Source organism: Phoenix dactylifera, chromosome 6, assembly GCF_051530095.1.
Source record: "Phoenix dactylifera cultivar Ajwa chromosome 6, Ajwa_hap1_PhDact_Kaust_v1.1, whole genome shotgun sequence".
Classification (NCBI taxonomy): domain Eukaryota; kingdom Viridiplantae; phylum Streptophyta; class Magnoliopsida; order Arecales; family Arecaceae; genus Phoenix; species Phoenix dactylifera.
Window position 1 is genome coordinate 25,719,137 of NC_143195.1, and position 8,930 is coordinate 25,728,066.

Here is an 8,930-nt window from a genome sequence, read left to right on the forward strand (position 1 = left end):
AGCCCAGCTGCAGTGCCTTGACCCCGATCTTCTGGAGTAGTACGATAGCCGGCCAGACATGTACTCGACGGGGTCGAGTTTCTCTCACCTGGAAGGAGTTGATGGGGACATCAGAGCCCTTCATCCAAATGATCCTGAGCCTCCGAATTGAGTCAGATCCGAATTTGATCCATTATTTTCCCACCCGAGAGGAGTTGATGGGGACATCAGCTAGGCCACCATTTTATTTGCATATTTATTTTATTTTTATTTCTGGGCTTATTTGCATTTTAGGGCTTATTTGTGTTATTTGTGGGCTTATTAGGATTTATTTCTGTGTAAGGGAATTTATGCAAATTGTATATTTGGGCCCTATATATAGGGAACTATTTTCATGATTAGGATTTAATGAAGAATTAAGAATTTCTTTCCCCCACGTTTTCCTCTCCTTTCTTTCTCCTTCCCTTCTCCTTCTTCTCTTCTTCTTCCTCCTTCTCTTCCCCCTCTTCTTCTGCTTCCATTTTAAAGTTACAACACACGACAGTCATCCCAGGAGTGCATCGTCGCCGCTGCAGCCATTGTTCCTGGATTTGGTTCGGCATCACCGATCCATTTGCAGCCATTGAAAGTTCTGATATTGCTTTTGTATCAAGTGGTGGATGTTTGTTTTGTCCAGTCTTGCATGATCGAGAGCCAGCTAAGCAGCATCGGTTCTCTTCGAGTTGAATGGGTCAGCCCAACATGCTCATTGGTCAGATCCAGACTTAATTTTTGTGGATGCAAGCTAGGTGATGAGAGCACAAAAGTGCGATCTACATGCTGCTTAAATTAGTATTACTGCTAACATATAATGATAAAATCGCTAAGTTAATATTATATTTTGTTTGGCACATGTTAGTATAAATTAAAGTTACAAAGCATATTTAGTATAGATTGGGTCTAGAAAAATGCACAACTCAGGCCGCGCACGCTCAACTTCGCCATAGTATGATCGAACCCACCATTCATCAAGCACACTTATACTCGAGGGACACATGGCAGTCATCCGGCATCCGTTTCAAGTCCGTGATCCTAGCGTATGCACTCCGTTGATCGTGATCTCCCAGCGTTCCTAACCTGCCGTAGCCCAAAGAAGGGAGCAGATGTTCCGCCCATCCCACGACAGCATCCCGCATCTCCTCCCTTCTGTTTCAGCTCCTGGCATCCCGTCCGCATGCACCTTCCAAATCAGCATCTTTATCTTCAGCCTTCAAACCCAACGCCTCAAGCCGCCTCATCCTCTGTTTCTTGCCATCAAGGAGCCACCAACCGTCCATTCCAAAACTCCTCTTCTTTCTTCCGCAATCCATCCCAGCGTCCGTGTCCCCATTGATCGCGATCTCCCAGCATTCGTGCATTCCTCCCAACAATCAAGCCGTGATCCAGCCTTCCGTTCCAACCTCCCAGGGCTCCCTTCCTTCCGTGGCCCAAAGAAGGAAATCCAACTGCTTTCGCCCCTGATGCATCCAAAGATCCAGGTGTTTCAGCCTCTCCCGTTGTCCATGACGCATCCGGATCCACCTCCCGGAATCCCAGCTTCCCGCAATGCATGCCTGCGTTCATCATCCATGGATCCCGCATCCGTTCCGAAGCCGTGATCCCAGCGCTCCTCATCCAGATCCATGTTCTCCTCCCAGCCGTCAGCACCCAAAGCTCTTCTTCTTCCGCGATCCATCCCAGGCATCTGCGATGCACAGATCAGCAAGCCGCGTCCGCCCTCTCCTTCCTCCCGTCGATCCTGCGACGCTCGTCATTTTGAATTAACCTCCTCCCAGCAAAACTCCCAGCAATCCCATGATCCAGCCGTTGCTCCCACAGATCATGCGTGATCCCAGCACTCCATCCGCTCCGTGTACCCTGCGGCCAGCTGGGATAAGCATCCCGGACGATCCTCTCCACGCAATCAATCCATCATTGGCTATGAAGGGGATGGGCGATCTATAAAAGGAGGCTCTCGGGAGGGAAGAAAAAAAGCTCTATTTTGAAAAGAAAAAGAAAGAGAGGAACGAAACAGAGGAGAGCTCTGTTTTCCGAGAAGAAGAAAAAAAAAAAAAGAGTTCATTTTCTTTAGGAGAGTTCAAATTTTCACTTTATTTTCTTTGTTCTTGTCCTTTTATGCAATTCATAAATTTCTTTTTATGCAATCTGGATTCTAAGTTACAGTTTAATTTTTGCAATTTATTTTATGCATTCTGTAATCCTTATCTTTAAGATAACTCTGAAATCTTTCTTCTCTTTCTTTGGGATTCGATTTTCAGTTTCCATACAATTTCTGTCTTGAAGAGTCGACCCCTGCTTAAGAATTCTTTGTTTTTGAGTAGAAAATTAGCTTTGGTTGGTTAGATTTTTATGCTCAAGAAATTCTGTTTTTGTTTTTAAAAGAAAAAAAATTATATTGCTATGAATCTTAATGGAGTTTCTAGTCTTTATTTGTGTGCTCCAACCGTCTCCCTGTGGATCGACCTCCTACAGCCACTATTCATCGAGTAGAGATGGTCAGAGTAGTATAAAAATCTTTGTTTGTTGGTAAAGACTTTGACAACGACACCCTTTTTAAGTCATCCTTAGGTCTACGAAAATAGCTGACAACACTAGGCTTGGGGTACTAATATACTAACCTGACTCCAAGTTAGGTTTGATCTCCCAACATGATAAATAAATCAATTGATATGATGTTTTACATAAAATATTTATATATTTTATTTAACTATGACATTAGTCCTATTAGTTTTTGAAATTTAAGTGCACTCGGATGAGATTTTAACTGACTTAATGCTAAATTAACAAAAAAATATTGAAGAACTTTCTCCACTCTTAGGCTCCGTTTGAAAACTTGGAATTGAGGAGAAAGGAATGGAATGGAAGGGAAAGATAAAAGTTTTGATGTTTGAGAGTTTTTTAGTGGAAGGAAAGGAAAAAAAAAGGAGGGAATAGGAGGAAAAATTTTGGGCTCCAATTCTCTCCTTTCTTTTCTCCCATAAGTGGGAGGATTTGGAGAGAAAGGAATTGGAACTTAATAATTTTTTTATAATACCTATTTTACCCTTAAATTAAAGAAGTATCAAAATAAAAGGACAAATATATCTTAGGGCATCTTTTGTTTTAACCTTTCATATGTCATCTTCATCTCTTAAAGGAGACCCGACCCGACCTGATTTCTAGTGGGTTGGGTTTGGGTCTAAAATTAGGACCCAAACAAGGATCCAGGTTGGGTCGGGGTCACTCATGACCCAGTCCAACCCGATCCATTTGCACCTCCACTCATAAGCATGCCCCTTTTATAATAAGAGTATTTTAGTAAAAGTGTTAAAAAGATATGCTTTCTTTTTTTTTTCTCTCCAAACTTCCAAACAAGAGGAAGAAAAGTACTTTCTCTTCCTTCCTAAAACTCCCAAACAAGAGAAGAGGAAAGTTTATTCTATTCCTTTCTTTTTTTTTCCCTCATTAAAGTTTTCTTTTCTTTTCTTTTTTCCCCAAAACTTGCAAGCGAAGGGTTAGTTTATCTACTCAACATGATAAAACTTAGCTGGCCCAACCTAGCCCAGCCAGTAGGGGGTAGTTAAAAGAAGTCCCAACCTGGATTGGGTTGTATTGGGATGGGGAGATGCAAATATTGGGTTGGGTTAGGGCTCTAGCCTCCTTAACTCAACCCAAGCCACCTGAGTTGCAATATTAGAGCCGACTCGCACAGCTAGGATACTCACATAACAAAAGTTGGTCTTTTCTGGAAGACTCTGATTTTAAAACTTGGCAGGAGATTGTCACACCCCTAACCCAAAATCGTGAGTCAGGATTGTGACAATCGCCGCATACTCATAGAAAACTCTCTACTTTAATTTAAATAACTAGAACCAAATTTTAATGTCTCACAGAACAAATAATATTTGAAAGATTTTGCATCAAACTCTAGTCAAACCTTGGTCTAAATTAAAGATGTCAAATTCGGTTTCTAGTCACTCTTCCGATCATAACCCCATGCTATTTTAGTTCTTAGATCTATAAAACAGTAAGATATGGAGTAATGAGTTACACAGAACAGTAAGTAATGAACACTTTAACTAAATTAATCAAACAATAAATTAAATATTTATTTACAAAAAATAAGTATATGGAATACATTAATTCAAAATCAAAACCAAATATGCAATATTATCAAAACATTATGCATGCCAAATTCAATCTTTCACAAAATCAAATTTCGTTCATAAATACAAATTCTTAAAAAACATTAAGTTTATCTCGACAACCAAAAATTGTGACCATATCAAAGTGCCACCGCTAACCCCTAATGGTAGGCTATCAAAGTGCCAACGTACACCCCCCACTAGTAGGGTATCAAAGTGCCAATGTACAACCCTGCTGGTAGGGTATCAACGTGCGAACGTACAACCCCCACTAGCAGGGTATCGAAATGCCAACGTACAACCCCTATTGGCAGGATATCAAAGTACCAGCATACAATCTCCACTAGCAGTATATCGAAATACCAACGTATAACCTCCACTGGCAGGATATCAAAATATAGTTTACCTGCGAGTCCAAATCTGATTCGAATCAAAACTTTTTTGCTCAAAAGCATATTCAATGCTCCAAATCATAAGATACATAAAATCATACGACATCGAAATCAATCGAGCATAATTTATATCGAAACTAATATGCTCGATTGAGAATCATCCAATATTCCAGCAAAAGATATATATAATAATAAAATATTATGCATCAAGTTCATAAATCAAGAACAATTTAATTCAAAAAGTATTTATAATTTATCGATAAATCTAGAAAAAATGGTTATATTACTTAACTTGCGAACAAAACCAAACTATAGATCCAAATAATTTAAAAAATATTTCTCAAAACCTAAGACTCCGGTAAGCGTTCAATTGAAATCTTCGGTGAGCACCGTAAGTCAAAATCGTTGGAAGTCAAGAGGAGAAGGAGGACCCAATACTGGTCTAGCGGTGGTGATAGGCAAAACTTATTGAGGGTGAGATGAAAGGGGGTGTATAGGTCTTTAAATAGTTGTTAGAGACTAAATTTCTTAGCTCATGTAAGAAATCGGGATGGAGGAAAAGTTTGTCTTCCAGTCCCAGTCAAATAGGACTCTATCCTTTATTTTTTCTATATCTTATTCCAAGTTAAATATTGCTCTCTTTTTTTTTCGGTCTCCTCCTCTAAGTCCAATACGACTCTATTCTTTTTCTTTTCAGATCCAACTTCTTATTAGCTGGGCTGGATATTACAGGACTCCTATAGTACTCATTTACATTATTTTATAAAAAAATTGGAGATATTTTGACCCTGATACTTATTGTTAACCAGTTACCCGCAGGTTACCTATAGCTCAGCCTTTTATTATTATTATTATTCTAAAATAAATATTTTATTATTTCCTGTTCTGAATTAGTTGATACCTTCCCAAACGACGACAATGGCCACAATAGTAGAAAGAGACGTCGAACCTCATGCAACCGCCTTCTCCGCGCAGTTTCCTTCTGCTAGTGGCGAGCCCGGCATGTCCAACACCTCCACCGCGCACCACCTCCCTCGCTGTCGGCTGTCTCACAGCCGCTGGGTGGGAGCACCATAGCCTCGCCTTGATCGCCACCACCACCACCTCCTCCCTCTCATAGATGCCCTCCAGCCTTGGGTCCACCGCGTCGGCCCACTGCCCGGAGCTCCACCGCTCCCACACCCAGTCCACCGGCATGAGCTACTCCCGACAGCAACTTGGGCTTGATGAAGCGGCAATCACAGACCACCTCGAGGGCAAGGGTTCTGAAGGCAAGCACATCGCAGCTGGTGGTGGCCTTGCCAGTTCGGGTGAGCTTATCCAAGAGGAATTCGTTACGAAATAGGAACTTATCCAAGCTCCCATTGGGCACGTAGTCGTAGACCAAGAGGAGGTTGGCCCACCGCCATGGCAGCAGAAAAGAAAAGGAGAAAGCAAGCTCCTGAGGCTACAACCAGCTGAGGGGAAAAGGGTCTTTCAGTGTAATTACAGAATCAGCCACAGACTTTCCTTCGAGACTCTCATGAAGTTCAACGTATCTACCGCAGGGATATGTAGAGGTAAAAAGACTTAAATGCTCTTCGGAGTACTGTAGAAAAGGTCAACTTAGTAATGGAAGATCTACGAGGTTTTGGGAAGATACTTGGGATGGTGATGCCCTGTTCTACTCTCTATTTCTAGCTTTATATGAACTGGTAATTTGAAAGGTTGCTTTTGGTAGAGAGGATAAGTTTTAGAGAGATAACCCTTGTATTATAATAGTGATAAATTATTCAATGAGACAAATCTTTTTTCGCATTTTATTGGAGAGATAAATACAAGAATTAAATGAGTGCATCTATTTTTGCAATAATTTAGATTTTATAAACTTACCCACTCGCGTATTTATTGGAGAGGATAAGTTTTTCCCATTCCCCAGTGCTTTTGGCAGGATTAAGCTGTGTGTGGGCTATGTCATCTCCCATCCCCTATATCAAATGAAGTCAAGGAAGACAGCTGCAGCTGATTGTTGGGAGTACAAAGGATAGAGGATGGAAAATTCTGTTTAAGAAGATCACGTCGAAACAGTAGTAGAAGTGGACTGAGATGACTGATATTTTGTAGGTTATTTCCTTGAGTGAGGATGTTGATAAGTCATCCTGAAACATGATATTCTATGCAGTTCTCAGTTAGTTTGCTGTATGAATTCTTGAATCAGTGTGGACTTAGAAGCCCTTTCTATTCTGCTTCGCGGAAGCTGCTAGCCGGAGAACGTAAAAATCCTCTCCTGGCTTAGAGCTGGCATTAGAGGATGCGTACCATCCTTATGACTGGATGGAGGAAGAAGCCGGTTTTTAAAGAAAGAAACAACCACCACGAAGAACATCCTTCTCAACAGAAATGATGTAAACTAGTAAAGGAATGAAGAGTACAAGTTGCTGGGCTGGGAGAAGGTGGTGAACTTGTCATGCTGTAACTGGGTCTTTTCCTCTTCCTCCTTAGCCGAGGGCGTGTCCTTGTTTATTCTTTTCATTCTTTAATAAAATATAGCTGGGCTTCAGCCGTCTTGTTTCTTAAAAAACCGAAGGAATGATGATTGTGTAAATCTTGATAAATACTGTATGAAGGAGACAACGTGGTATGAAGAGTCTCGGCAACTTGGCATGTAACACAAAATCCAAACTACCCATGATGGTTATAGTCCAAATGATCTCGGGGAGATTAAGAAACATGCTGTCTGTCCCATAAAAAAAAAATTGAGATGTAGCAGAAGCAAGAAGATTCTGTTTTGGTTGCTGAGAAAGTGAAAGAAAAAAAGATTTGTTAGGGAGGAATCACTTTTCTGTTTTTTGGTAGTAAAAACAAAATTCAAGGAGAGAGAGTCAAGAGAAAATAAAGGATCAATTTTTTTTCCTTAACAACTCTAAAATGTTTCCTTCTCCAAATGGAAGCAAATTTAAGAGAACATAACAAGAAAGCAATTGGTTCCTGATAACTTGATTATATCTTAACCACTTTTATAACAACCTTCTTTAAAATTTTCTCATATCAACCAAACATGAAAAATGCTTAACTTTTTTTTTTAATTTTCTTTTCTGCTTTTTTTTTCGCCGCTACTTTGTTTTTCTCTCTCTTGTTTTTGCGGCAACCAAGACAGCTGAGATGTTTCATGGTGGGAAAGCCTCCGACTTCAAACATTAATAGACAAACAATCAAATTTTTGGTTTTACGTACCATTGGAGGAGGAAATGAAGGCAGTTCATTTTAACAAGGCTCCAAAAATACATTGGATTCTAGAAAAGAAGACATCCTGTGAGTATAGACTTCTTTGAAAATGTTCTGTACATGACAAAGGGAATCGGGTTGTATATTCTAATCTCAGAGTACCAGTCTTGCGGTTGCAGGAGTTCCAGCCAAATGGTCTACAATCTACATACCCTAATCTCTCTAGAACAGAAGGCATTTGTGCTTGGTTCAGCCATTACTAATTATTTTAGAATGAACATCAATCTGTCCACCATGATCCAAGAATCAAGGGATATAATATGGTCAAAACAAATGACATGGAGAAATTTACCACAGGTTATCAAGAGGATTTATTTAGGTATGGTTGAATAAATTTCCTTCACCAATGATCCTACAGATTTTAAATATATAGAACAGATGAATTTACAAGGCAACCCCATGCCTGCAATATTGTGTGTCATGTGAATTCTTCACTTAGTTTTTCCATCAAGCATAAGAACAATCTCTTCTAAGCCAAATGGCAAGCAAATTAAAGAATGCAGACAAAAGATATTTTGGCACCAGCAACATCATCTGGAGACTTTTTAGGTGCAAACAAAATTTGGTGCCCATACAATCAATGTTTCATTGTTTCCCCCCTTTTTCCTTTGCTAGAAATCAATGATCAGTTATGTAGGAGACAACTTGAAATTGGTAACTGGTAATTTAATAATGCTCTTACACCAAATTTATACAACTTTCTTAGTAGTTAGGTGACAAAAGTACATGATTACGTGAAGTTTACGTTTCAAAATTTTATTAGTAGTAAAAGAATCGCTCAACTCAATTCTGGTCCAACTACCTAATTGGCCATAAAGAGTTAGGGTCTTAAATTTGGACCTAAATCTAAAGTAGGCAATTCTTCTAAGCAAACTGCCCATTTGCATATCTACAGCACTCTCAATGTCACGAATGTGAATTTGGTTCCCTTTCATTCCAAGTCAATGAATGAGGAGCTACCATGATTGGCTGGAAGAAAAGGGAATTAGCTATGTCATTAGCAACTATACCAATTTGCCAAGTTCCAATTTTTCACGCCATGTTGCACTGAAAGGAAGGAGATTATTCTGGCAGAGAATATACACAAGCTTGCAGCGAGTGTGCTAGATGCATATTTTTCCTAATGTGAAAT